The sequence below is a fragment of the Apus apus genome, chromosome 3 (assembly GCF_020740795.1).
Source record: "Apus apus isolate bApuApu2 chromosome 3, bApuApu2.pri.cur, whole genome shotgun sequence".
Classification (NCBI taxonomy): domain Eukaryota; kingdom Metazoa; phylum Chordata; class Aves; order Apodiformes; family Apodidae; genus Apus; species Apus apus.
Window position 1 is genome coordinate 85705131 of NC_067284.1, and position 13282 is coordinate 85718412.

At 48.3% G+C, this 13282-nt stretch overlaps 1 long non-coding RNA gene across 1 annotated transcript; it reads right to left on the bottom strand.

Moving 5' to 3' along the window:
- Positions 1–6927: 6927 nt before the first annotated feature.
- On the bottom strand, positions 6928–11921 carry LOC127382848 (uncharacterized). Its single transcript, XR_007889062.1, has 2 exons — positions 11727–11921; positions 6928–7290 (listed from the first exon to the last, which is right to left on the bottom strand). It is a non-coding gene; the product is annotated as an uncharacterized LOC127382848 (long non-coding RNA).
- Positions 11922–13282: the final 1361 nt, after the last annotated feature.

Here is a 13282-nt window from a genome sequence, read left to right on the forward strand (position 1 = left end):
ATAACAAATAAGAAGGGCTGGGAGTTCTTGCAGCTTTTTATTACTATTGCTGTCTCCTTAGCAGTATCCTAATAGGAGAGAGCTTTTTGAGTCCTGGGTTGTAAATGGTGTTGGGATGGTGGGGGGCGGCTGGACTCCAACAGTGACGTGTGCTCTGTCACCCCCAAGCCCACCAGGGAGCTGACAGAGGCAAGAATCAGAGTGAGTGTAATTGGGTCAGGCACATGGAAGCTGGACAGAGTCAGGAATTGCTTCAAAGTTGAGCAAATGAAAAGAATAAACCCAATAACTGATCTGAAGCAGGGAGCTTCCTCTGAATCACTGGACATGCACCCAAAGTGATTTTCTCGCTGCTGGCGTGTCTGTGCTGTTCATGTGCATTTGTACCTCAGGAAAAGTTAGCATAGCATGGCCATGGGGCAATCACCCAGGAATAAGGCTGGCCACCAAGACGTGGCTGGCTGGAGTTGAGCTGTGCTGAATGAAGGAATCTTGTGTCTGGTCCTCTTCACCTAATTTCCCCACTGGGAGAGGGGAGGAAGCAACCAATAGCTGTGCAGGGCCGAGGCAGAACATTTCAGCATGTACTGGGCAGGGGAGAACTGGAAGGGGCTGGTGCCACTTCCATCAGGAGAGCAGTAGGAGGCACCTTGTTGTCCCCAGAAAAGGCCTCACGGGAGAGAGAAGGGCTGAACAATGTCCTGCCTGCAGGGAGACGAGCAGCACCCCTGCATCCTGGGAAGCACAGGCTCCTCCTGCCTGTACTTTCCCCCTCATTCCCTCAAAGTCAGTGGAGGAAGTCTTTTGGAGACTAATGGAGGCATTATGGAGGCACCTCTAATGGAGGTGGTGCTAACAGCGAAAAGAGTACATGGATTGAAGGCCCTCCTGCAACCCATGCAACACAGGAAATGGTCACGGTGCCTCTGCATTAGTTTGGCCACAGAATATGTGCAGTTGTATGCTGCCTATCCGGCATGCAGCTCTCTGGCTTTCCTTCGGCTGCAGTCACCTGACAGTAGGTATGTTTCTTATAGATACATATTTAATAGAGCTACCCTCTGTTATTGCCAACAGAGGGAGGTTTGTTGGATGTGATCCTTTGCAGAAGGCTGTTGGGTGCTGGAAAGAGCTTCTTTCCTCTTCTTGATGCTCAGCCAGGGCCAGATTCACTCCCCATCCCTGGACCACAACTGGGCCGAGTCTTCCAGTGGGATGGCTGGTCCCTCTTCAGCTCCTGCAGGATGAGCAGCAGCTCAGCAGGCTCAAACCTGGCCTTCACTCTCCCAGGTAAACCCTGGCTGCACTGCAGTTGCTGTAGATTTATGGCAGCACAGCAGAGATGAGGATTTGACTTTCGGGATTTTGGAAGAGCTCCATGCAGCAGCGCAAGAGGAAGCAGGGGGCCTCCTGACGAAAGAGCATGGTTGGGTTTCTCCATCTGGCAGACACCGAAACTGTGTTGTTCTTGTTCTGGAGAGTTCCCAGTCATGCTAGAGAGTGGCACAGGGGAAAGAGCTGCAACATGATGCCTCTAAAAACAAGAGCAGCCAGGGAGAGTAAAGCTTATAGCAGCAGCTGGGGCCATTAACTCCCTCATCTCCTCCTTTTCATTAAGTTGGAGTCTCAGCTTTGTGTTACACCAGTCACCTGAGGCAGTTTCCTGAAGGGATGAGACTCTGATTAGATTTTAAAAAAAGAAAATCCTTTGTTGGAAAATTAGTGGTTCTGACTTGTGGGTGTTTGTGTGAAGGCCATGTCACTGCCTGCTTTGATGGGCATGGCAGAGCTGCTGTGAAACCCAGCACTCTCACAGACTTGATGCGCTGGAGCTGCCCGCCCTCTCACTGGCCTCGTATAGCTCCCTCCACCTTACCCAGAGGAAAGCAAGCTCTGCCTCTGATTTTCTGGTATAGAATCATAGAATGGTTTGGGCTGGAAAGGACCTTGAAGACCATCTAGTTCTAATCTCCCTGCCATGGGCAGAGACACCTCCCACTAGACCAGGTTGCTCCAAACCCCATCTTACCAGGCCTTCAACATTTCCTTGAACTCCTCTGGACAACCTGTTCCAATGTCTTGCCACCCTCACAGTAAATAATTTCCTCCTAGTATCCAATATAAATCTACCTTATTTTGGCTTAAAACCAGTCTCCCTTGTCTTATCACTACCTGCCCTTTTAAAAGGTCTCTCTCCAGCTTTTCTGTGGGTACTGGAAGGCTGCTGTAAGGTCTCCCTGCCATGATCTGACATGGGTTGGGCCTTTTTCAGCTGCTGGGTGCTCTCAAGATGTGCAGGTAGCTGCTTGCTGTGAGGGGTCTGCCATGCAGTGGGGCAGCCTCCCCCATGGAGATCTTTCCCTCCTGTGGGGGTTTGACCTGCTGTGGTGCCCAACTGGTGGGCAACCAGAGCTGCAGTTATTCCCCTCTTCTTTTTGTTAAAAGTAAGGATGCTCATCTAGCAAGCGAGGTCCCTGCTGGTGTGTGAGGCCTCTTCTCCCCCACCTCCCCTTCTCAGGTCAAAAGGGTTTAGTTACAGCTTTGCAGTGTGCCAGCCCTGCCAGCACCCCCACGCATGGCCCATGAGCCAGCCACAGCTATCCCAAGCTGAGCAAACCCCCCAAGGTGGGGAGGTTTGTGCCCTCCTGGTTGTGCTTCTGCCGCTGCTTGTGCAGCCAGCAGGGCAGAGGCAACCCAGCGTGTGTGCATGTATGCATGAGTGGTGGTACGAGAGAAGTGGTGGCAAAATGAGACCTAGGGAGGAAAAGACTGCTGGTCTAAGTGGCAGTGTGATGTAGGGCTGGCTTCAGCTCACTGCAAAACCTCCCTGTGTTTCTCCTCCCACCACGGTCTCATCACTATGGAGAACCTAGTGCTGAGATGTGCACTCAGGATGTTCCTTGTTTGCTGGAGCCAATAAAGGTCGCTTGCTTTCCCTTCACCTTCTCTGGGAACTTCCATCTTGTATTTTTTGCCTTTTAAAACAGATGGGGAAAACTGGGCCTAAGGGTTAATAACCCAGCTGTGTCTATACAGAGGCTGGTCAGCAAGGGTAGGGGGGAAATGGTCTCTCCCCCCGGCCCCAGGGAGCCCTGGTTCCCCTCCAGGCCTGGCATTGCAGCAGGAGTAAGCAAACGAGAAGAAATTGCCCTGACTTAGCAAGAGGTCACGCAGAAAGAGCGATGCTGGCAGACGAGACAGTGTGCTAAAGATAACTGTTTGACAAACTATATTTACTCTCCCTTTCTGGGAGGACTTACAGGGGATTTGGAGCATTGTGCTAATATAGGCCATCTAGTGCCTGTGGTGGAGGAAGCGCCTACTCTGGACTTCTTTGCGCTTGTGTCTTTACAAGCCATGACAGGGGACACCGCTGAAAATAGCCTTGTCTCCTAATTGTATTCTTGGGAATGCTAATCAGCAGGCTTGCTCTTCCCACCAGCAGCAACGGGGCAGCAATGCTGTGTGATCAAATGCAGCTGCTTCCCTCCCCACTACCACCATTTCTCTAGCCAGCAGCACTAGTTGTTCCTGCCTGTGTTCCTCCCTAACCTGCAGGGGAGGTGACCCACTTCGGGGGCTTTCAGAGCCAGGGGAAAGCCTGTTGTTTGTGCTTTCTGGGGATTCTGGGAAACCTCAGTGCTGAAGCTGGCTTTTTGCCTCCCAGAGTTCCCCACCTAAACAAAGGCAATGTGGGGTAGCACTGGACAAAAGGGCAAAAGAAAGAATCTTCCTAAAGAGTCGTGATTTTTCAGCTGATACTCAGTAAGCTTTCTGCCATGCAGGAAAAGAGGCACTTGAGATTTTGAGTATGCAGTAACCATGACAAATACAGAAGTACAAAAACAGCTCTAGGCAGCTAGAAAGAACAATGCCACACAAACAAATTAGCCATCTGTATCATCTCTACCTCCTAAAAGTAAACATAAACACAGACCCACACTGGAAAGGACTGTACTCAAATCAATTAGCTCCACCAGCCCTTGGAGGCAGCAGGGGGTGAGGGACAAGGACCAAAAGAGAAGACTTCTCCCTGCCTCCCTTCAGGTTGGCTGTTTGGGCTCCCAAGAAGCTGTCCTAAGGGCTAGGGAGTGAGGATTGGCTCACCAGAGCATTCCCCCTGTGACTGACAGCAGGAGTGACACCATGGAAAATTTTGACCCTGGGGGGATGTCCAGCGTTCACATTTCTGAGACTTCCTTTCCCAAGCCCCAGCCAGTGCAGGTCTTGTGATTCTTCCTCTCTCCTCTCCTTTGGGCGCAGCAGGGTGTTGGGAAGGTTATAAATACAGGCAACCGTTTGCTCTAATCCATCTCTGTCCATGGGGATCAGTAGTGCATCAGGCTCCTCTTTCCTCACTCCCAATTTATCCCTGATTGACTTGCCCATCCCATGGCCACCATTCATAACTCTAAGCTTGTTGCATTTCTTACTGATGTCTCCTTTTATGTCAAATACCCATGGAAAGCCACCTTAAAAAAATCCACCTCTTGAGATGGAAAGGAACCAGAATTGTTATCGTGGGGTAGCAGAGCATCCCTTTTGGGAGTTTTGTTCCATTCTGTTCTGCTTGAAGCGTGTCTTACTCCAGAAAAGATGAAGAGGGAATGCCCAGATTTGGTAATAAACTAGGTCTGTATGGTGGGAGCCTGAACCCTTCCACAGAGTGTGAAGACCAAGACATTTGCCCTGAAAAGGACCCCTGCTGTGTATCTAAGGAAGGGAGCTAGACCCTTAGCACTGAAAACTGCAGCTGTGCTCTCCACAGTCACCTCGCAGGTTAGTGCACAGTGCTGTGTCCCATCAGATGAAAACGGAGAGAGAGAGGACACATGTCTCCACAGATACATCTCAGGAGGTTGCTGACTGGATTCCACTTTTGAGTCTTGTAGGCTGACCCCAGCCTCCTGTGATGAGTGCAAGGGCTGTGTGAGAAGTTCTCCGCTCACCTCTGGAGATACCTAGACCAGAGGCTATGCAGGGCACACTTGCAAGGTCGCATTGCCATCTCATTGCTGGTGAAGTCTCCAGGCAGGAAGAAGCTAGCTGTTACTGTAAGGATCTGCACTTTATCTCTGCCTAACTGAATCCCTCTGGGGAGGGCACAAGTGGTTGAAACTTGAGTTGGGGGCAAGAATTAGTAAAGCAATGCAGACTGGAGGAGAAACAAACACACCCATGAAAGGGTGGCATGCTAAGCCTAAAATCTGTCACTGTCAGAGAAAGAGCAACAGCAGCATCTGTCTAAGAGCACATACCAATGGGGCAGGAACTCTTTGTTGGTGTGTGACCTTCAAGTCATTGCCAGGAATAGATTTTGGCTCCAATTTCAGCCCTAAGTAAAGCACCTTCTCATGTAATGATTTGGAAGCTGAGGTATTTCAATTTCCAGAAACAAACGGAGCTCACAGGAGGTGGCCCAACAGCCCTGGCTGCTGCAAAGCCCCGCATGGCAGCAGCTCCCAAAACAGCTGAGCTCTGCACTTTGGGAATGACATGGGGCAAAGGGACTTGATGGGCTTCACCCTCTTGTCCCTTGCCAAAGTACAGTGGCTCCCATGCACTGTCTAGCCCTAGCTGATAATGCAGCTGCATCTTTTCTCATAGTCTGTAAGAAACAATTTTTCCAGTTCATTCCAGGGACTGCATAATTGTTGTGCCAGGCTCTTGCTGCTTGTTTCCATATCAGAGCTCTATTTTTTTCCATAGACAGCCAAAGGGAAGGAGAGTTTCTGAACAGAGGAAGGCTGCCTCCTCTTCAAGTTAGCAGACACGCAAGGTGGGAGCCAGAGGCCAGCCATCTTTTTTGCATGGCAACTGTTACCTTCAAACCAAATTAATCAAGTCTCCCCCTTTTATGAAGGTGGCTGAGAAACACGGAGTGCTCTGCCCTTAATGGAAAGTGGCAGCCTAGTGAGTGGAGGGCAGCATAGGGGGCCAGGGGGCACAAAACCCCTTCCAGGTGCTGCTGCCCTGCCATGTCAGCCCAGACACAGCCACCAGCCGCCCACAGAGGGGCCAGGCATTGGGTCCTTGCTGCTTTCCAAGATGGTAGCGCTGGAAGGAAATAAAGCACAGCCTGTTCTGACAGTACGAAGGGCCCACTTGCTTGATAGGGGCTTCAACAGCACTTAGAAATGGGATCCTGGCTCCCCTGCCTCTGCAACCTGAGGTATATATTCATTTCTTCAGACCTAGCAGTCCACAGCAGGCTGCAGTGAAAAGTTCGTGGCCGTGCACAGTCTGTGCTTCCTCAGTGGCCTTCATGGGTGGAGGCAGCATGTGTGTGCAAGTGTTTGAGAGAGGGAAGGCATAAAAAAAGCATGTGCAGGCCTGTATACACTCTGCTTGTCCTCTCATGGCCCTAAAGTTCCTAAATCACCCTCAGAAAGAAAATCTTTTGCTAAGTATCACCTGAAACAAGAGGTTTCATTTCAGTGGAAAGCCATGACTGACACACCTCTGGAGCCTGGGGAACCAAAATGAAAATCAGGATGAACTCTTGAGAGGAAGCACTGGTGGTGCAGGGGAAGGCAGCTGCTTTTACCTCTGGTGTTTAAATCTCTATACCTTCAGGAACATCTTCTTTGCTTGTTTGAACTGTCACTTCAGCAGCTGTGGAAGAGAATACAAGCCTTTTGTTGCTGGCTGTGCCTGCTCGCTCTGCCTAGCAAACTCTGAATTGTGGGGAATATTAGCCACCAGAAAAGGTGGAAGGGCTTCAGAAACAGAGGACCAGGCTTGGAGTGGAGCATATTTATACGCAATGTTCAGCTTGCTAAAGTCCAGCACCATTAGTTGGCCTCACACAGGTGAGGCCTGTTCTTTACTGCTGCTTTACAGACCCACCCTTGCAGCTGTTCTCCTCAGCAAGTCAGGCATAGTAGAGCAAGGTGGATAGGACATCATCAGGACAGAAAGGAGAGGTTTTGTATTTGCTTTGCACTAGTTTAATTGAGCATGAAGTGTGTGGCAGAAGTCCACCATATCTCATAAAAGCCCATCAAAACTGGAAGGAGTCATGCTTCTTCCAAGGTGCTAAGAGGAAGCTGGGCAAGGAAAGCCTAGCTGTGCCCTGGCACTCTGAGGGAGCTGGGACGTGTAATTTTCCAGCAGTTGAAGTGGTGGTTGTGGTGACTGCTGTCATCTGCAGCCCCGTGTCTCCTGCTGTCCATTAGGTTGTTTAGCAAAAATCCTGGGATCCAATTTTCCTCCTGCAGTAGATGCGTGAGCATGCTGATGAAATCCAACATAACTGGAGCTGGGAAGAAGATGCTCTGTGTGCTCAGCCTGCAGGTAGTAGGAGACATAGTGATGTTTACAGTCTGTAAGGATGTTGTCAAAGCTGACAGCATCAAGCTGGGGTAGCAAAAGAAAAGTAAGGCCTTTGTGGGTATCTGGCTTAGGACTAGTATCCTACACATGCACTGTAATGACTTTTGTGGGTTTGATCCACCTAAAAACATTTAATGGCATTGGTTGATTCACAGTGGGTTGACAGAGAGCCCGGAGAGTGCTCAGGATGTTTTTTTTTGTTGTTGTTCTTTTGTTCGTTTGTTTTTGGGGTTTTTTTTGTTGGCTTTTTTTTTTTTTTTAATAGAAGCCACAGCACTTCCCTGTAGTACTGCAAAAAAAACCCCTCCAAAAAACCTGAAGCACTTGAAACTGACTGAGCTCCTGCAGCAGAAAACCTAATGCTGCTGCTGGTGCTGCAAGGGAGCCTGTCCTTCCCAGGCATCTTCCAAGCCTGAAACCCATGGCAGTAGGGTGCTGGCTGTAGCCAATCCCTGCAGTGGCCACAAGGAGATTTTCTGTATGGGGTAATAGTCAGACTTACACGGTTCAGTTTGTTTCCACTTTCAAGAAGCATGAAACATGCCTTAGAGACCTGTGAGATAATTCCTGCTACTTAACAGTCTCCCCAGCTCCTGCCCAGCCATGGTCCAGATCTGTACACTTGGGTGGACAGGAGCTGTGTTGTCAGGATTTTCAAAGCTTGTACTGCTGCATTCATTCCTTTTAAGAAATCTGCTCTTCTAGGCACAAATAAGGTTTGACCCTCCCTCAGACCTGCCTTCTTCAGCATAAAAAAGGTGGGAATGGGAGGACAGAGAGGGTTTGTGTGGCATGGCAAATAAAACTCTCTGGTTTACGCATTGTTACCAAGCTCCTGAAAATTAAACTATTTTTCATATGTAATGAGCTGCGCATGTTCTGTAGAGTAATAAAAATATCAAAAGTAGTACTAAAAACTAATGTGGGCCATAAATACTGACTCTTATTCATAATATTTTTGTGGAGCCATTATAACTAAAATATAAATGGAGTTTTTTATTTTAAACATTTAATATTAATCAAATGGTTATGAAAGTACATAGCAAACAACTGTGACATACTCATGGCCTAAACAATAAAAATGAAATGGGTGATGAATTCCTGTGAAAACTTAATTTGCAAAAGAAAGAACATTGCATTAATAAGGCATAATTATGTCATCAAATATTTACCCTTATTTGCTGGAATCGATTTTATTTTTATTTTACATAATAAAACAGTGGGTACATAAAGCAGCAGGATAGGCCCCATCCAAACTCTTTTTGTGCCCCAGGTCGCACAGGCAATACACTTGTGACTCAGGTTTTGCTGCTTTGTTTCACTGTTTTCCTCTAAAGGCTCCAAGGCTGCATTTAAAATTCTGACATCTCCTCTTTTTTGTTACTCAGTACACACCAGCATGATTATTTCAATCCACATCTCTACAGAGAATAAATAAAGTGGCCCAACATCCTTTGCAGACCCAGGCGAGTGTATGTACAACTGTTTCACACAGGCTGTCTGCTGGGAACTGTCACGCAGCAGCCACCTCCACTTCTCCAAGGACCACTAGTATTTCCCACCACAGAAGCAGTGAGAAGATGACGAGACCACCCTGAAGCTGTCAAGCTGATGTGTCCCTCCATCTCTCGAGCCTTCTGGCAGGTGTGCATTTAGCAGAGGCTAACATCAGTTGATGGCCATACCCCCATACTCTGTGTTTTATTCCCAGCCATGCCTACCCATGCCAAGCCAAGCAACTGGGACCTTTCCTGAGGTGCTCCTGCACCTGTTGTAGTGTAGGATCCTGATGGGAATGCTACTCAAACAAGTGCTTGGAGACATGTCCCAAAAATCTGGACAGTGTCAGCGGGAAGAGGACGGCCCAGGCGTGAGCCATCTCCATCTTGAATACAAGACCTTCCTTCCAGGATGCTTGTTTTTCCATCAGCTTTTGCAAGGCATGGTTGCTGCTGCCCAGTTCTGTGTTGCACTTTAGACAGCCTTTGCTCATCTCAACCAGTGCTGAGAGACTCAGTGGGTTCTTGGGGTTTTTTTAGGTTAATTTGGAAAACTTCCTTGATTATACATCTGCCAGCATAATTTACACCTCTGAGGATTGGGTTGATTAGAGACTCAGTGAGAATGATTAATTTTATTCATTGAAGGCAGGGCTATGAGTGTGCTGCAACCTGCGACTGAACTGCTATTTCCTTTAATTGTTCAGCTGGGTCCCTGGCAAGCCTGGGCTGAAGCTGTACAAACTCCCTCAGTAAACGTTCCTGGTAGCTCGAGCTTCAGTGGTCCCTGTCAAGTCAAACTGAGCCCAGCTTATCTTCTGGCTACAAGCTAGAGGTTTAACATCCCCATGCACCCACACATGCACAGGAGCAGCTTTTTAACTTTGGATGGAGGCATGCCTATGTCAGACATGAGGCTGTACTGCCTTAGGCTGGCAGCAGCATGCTGCTGAGCATGGGACAATGTGCTTTACCCCCTGTATTCAGGGGGTTGCAATCACTTGTGGCAAGCTGATGTCACTCCTGCATCTCCCAGGGAAGGGTGCTCACTTCCCAGATACTGGGAGAGGTTGGGGGGAAGGGAAGCAAGCAGGCAGCAGTGGATCATGCTGCTATTATTTATATCATGAGTGAGAAGGGTAATGGGATGGAAATAATACTTTTTAATCTGTGGGTACCTTCATGTGGGGAAGCACACTTTGCAAGCACTTTGGAGGGCTAGAAATCAAAGCAGTCTTGACAAATGGGAGAAATGGTCTGAGATCAATAAAACAAAATTCAATACAGGGAGTGCACAGCACACAGAACGAGGACTTAAGTGGATAACGATGCCATAGGGAAGGGCTGGGCTGGCAGCAGCAAAGCAAGGAAAGTCCAGGCAGGAGGCAAGGCAGCAGCTGGTGGTCTAGGATGGGGAAGGGGACAACTGGGAGGTACCAGTGGTCACACCAGATGTGGGGCTGAGGAAATCACCATTCCTCCCTCTTTGGAGCAGAGTGGGGTGGAGGATGGCATCCTGTTGCTCCGGGGATGGAGATGCAGGTGAACAAGGAAGGGAGAGGGGCATTGTGGTAGCCTGGAGGATGTGGCTTACAGGGAAAGGCTGAAAGAACTGGTTTGTCCAGGCTAGAAGAGTGGAGGGCGACAGCAAATGTGGCAATGTGTCAAATATATAAGAACTGCCATTAGACCAACTAGTCTTCAAGTAGGCACAGGAGAAGGCGAGCTGTTTCTCAGTGAGACTGAGCTGGGTTAGAGCTAAAGGAAAACCATGCTGCAAACAGCAGGAGAGGTGAGCCATGGTAGAGGGCTTACCCCATCACTGAAGATATTTTTAAAAGGTTAAACAAGTATCAGTCGGGGATATCAGAGAGGAAGAGAGGGAAGGGGAGGAGGCAAGAGGGGCTGGATGATCTCTGGAGGTCCCTCGAGCCATACATGTCCACAACTGGTGTGATTCAGGTTGGGGCAGTGCCCAAAATATGTCTGGTGAATTCCACACATGTCCAGAGTGATTCCTTGTCCCAGGTTGTGTGTTGTCCTAAAATGGTCCTTGATTTTTGCAGAGAGGTCATGCCTCTTATAAAATGGGATACTTAGGGCATCAACAGTACCTGTGTCCCCAAAAGCATAGGCCAGGTTTTTAGTATTTGAAATTATTTTCTGCAACCATACTTAAAGCCTGTCTGAGTCTTACATTTATTCAGATCAAAGTTCCTCTACTGGCATGACTACAATGCCTGCACTGCCAAAGCTAACATATCATACAAATTAAATGATAAGTTGTATGAAATATTGTTTAACCTATATACAGCACTAATATTGTAAGATGCAGAACCCTTAATCTCCTTCCTCAAAAATAAAATAAAATGAAAAGTGCCAAGAATGACCTGCTAGGAAGAAAACAAAAGCTATTCAGCATTGTACTGGGCGTTATCTTAACCAAGAAAGGGGGGTGAGGTTGAGCTGAATGAAGCTGATGTGCAGAATAGGTCACATTAGCTAATGATACTATAAAAAATGCTGCTGTTTCAGGTATGCTCTGGTTAAGTCAGGAGATTTAAGTAAAACAGACTCAGGGATATTGGAGCTAGAAGGCTGCATTTAGACTAGGAAAGAAAATGTCTTCAGGTGTTATTTCAGGCTCAGCTAAATTCACTCACCTTTTCACTCACATCTTCATAGACGTGCCCTTGGCAGTCTGATCTGTGCAGTGTTGGGTAATGCTCATCTTTTCCCCCTAAAGTAGCTCACATGCATCAGAACATCTCACTATTTACTATATCTTTAAAGAGTTAGATGTTCTGTGATGAAGAAGAGCTTAAACACAGAGAAGAGTTACGCATCATGATTGCGTGGTGAAAAAAAAAAAAGAAAACCAGGTTTTGTTACCTGTTGTCCTTGCTGTAAGCAACTTCTGCCTACAGCCAGCTGGTAAGTCCCTGCCTTCCTTCTATTTCTGCTCATCCGCCATCGTCCCTGTGCTATTTCTTGCTCTGTTTCCCCAGTTGGCTGGGCTGTGCACCAGTGCCTTTTACGGCAGGGCAGGCCAGGGCTGCAGCCGCTCACCCCTGGCCCACCCGTGCCTGCTGGTGCCTTTGGGACAGGGGGCACTGTGGTGGGGAGCGGGAAAGGGGGTGGGTGAGGGAGGATATATTTAGCTCACCTGGAGGAGTGCTGTGCTGTGACATCAGCCAAGCTCATTCCTTGCTGCTGGCCAGGCCATGCTCTGCTGCCAGCCCCATGCCCGCTGCCCTGGCACTGGTTACCCCCCTCCTGTGCTCGCCCACTGGCACAGGGGTTAGTCCAAAGTGCAAAAACAAATGGCTGAGGACCCACGTGCTTCACTTTGCACAGGACAAAAGCTAGAGCAAGCCCTGTCACTCACCCGGTGGTATTTTGGCAGCGTCAGTGGGTATCAGCATAAGTTGGGAATTTCAGTCCCTGCCCATTTCCAGTGACAGGCTCCAGCGGCCTCAGACACACTCTGGCTGAGTGTGTCATTTACTGATGGTTATTACAGGGCAGAGAGCAAGCTCAGAGTTTTGCAGTCACAAGAAACACATTCCTCTGGGTTTCTCCTTCTAACTTTGCCGCTGGCAGCATGATGAGAATAGTGATTCCAGCCTCTCCAGCGCAGCAGGCTCCAAGCACCTGCGTCCTGGTGCAAGGCAGACAAGTCCTGGCTGATTTCACCTCTCCAGGCTGGAGGCTTTGCCCTCTGCTTGTCAGTTGGGAGTGGTGTCTGAGGAGCAGAATGTTTTTTCCTCCAGCTGAGGGTTATATTCATGGTATCTACTGGGCCCTTAGCCGTTAAAGGAGTCTGGCCCTGCCTAAGGATCTGGACACAGGCAGTGAAAGGTATACTTTGTATTTTTGAGATTAATGTGGCTTCTTTCACATGTGACATGGTTGGCTGGATTTTTGGCAGTGCTAAGCACCTATGACTACTACCACATTCACTCGGAGCACATTGGCACACAGCACTCTGGAAAATTAGGCCATGTTTCTCCAGTGCAAAAGGCTTGTTGATGTGTGGGATATCCAATGTGTAAAATTATTTGCACTATGCTTCTTAATAACGATAAAAGGATGACTCATAATTGCTTTCTGAGAATATTAAAATCCTAGACACAATGCTTCTTGCACTGTACAGCCAATCTGTATAGAGCAGTGTATTAAATGCTCTCCTCTATTACAGAATAGTGATGTCTAATAATTCCTGAGCTCACGTTTCACCGCAGTATTTATAATTCACATCCATAATAACATTTTCCCATTTAACAGCCTGGGGCAGATGCCACAATGCATTATACAGCACTGGTGCAAATAATGAGATAGGATGATGTCATTGTGTAGCGTTCCTCCTAAGTGATCTAAAAATACTCTCTCCTGCTTTCCCACCTTTCATCATTGCCTGCTCCCTCCAGCCTGATGCTTTTGCGCCT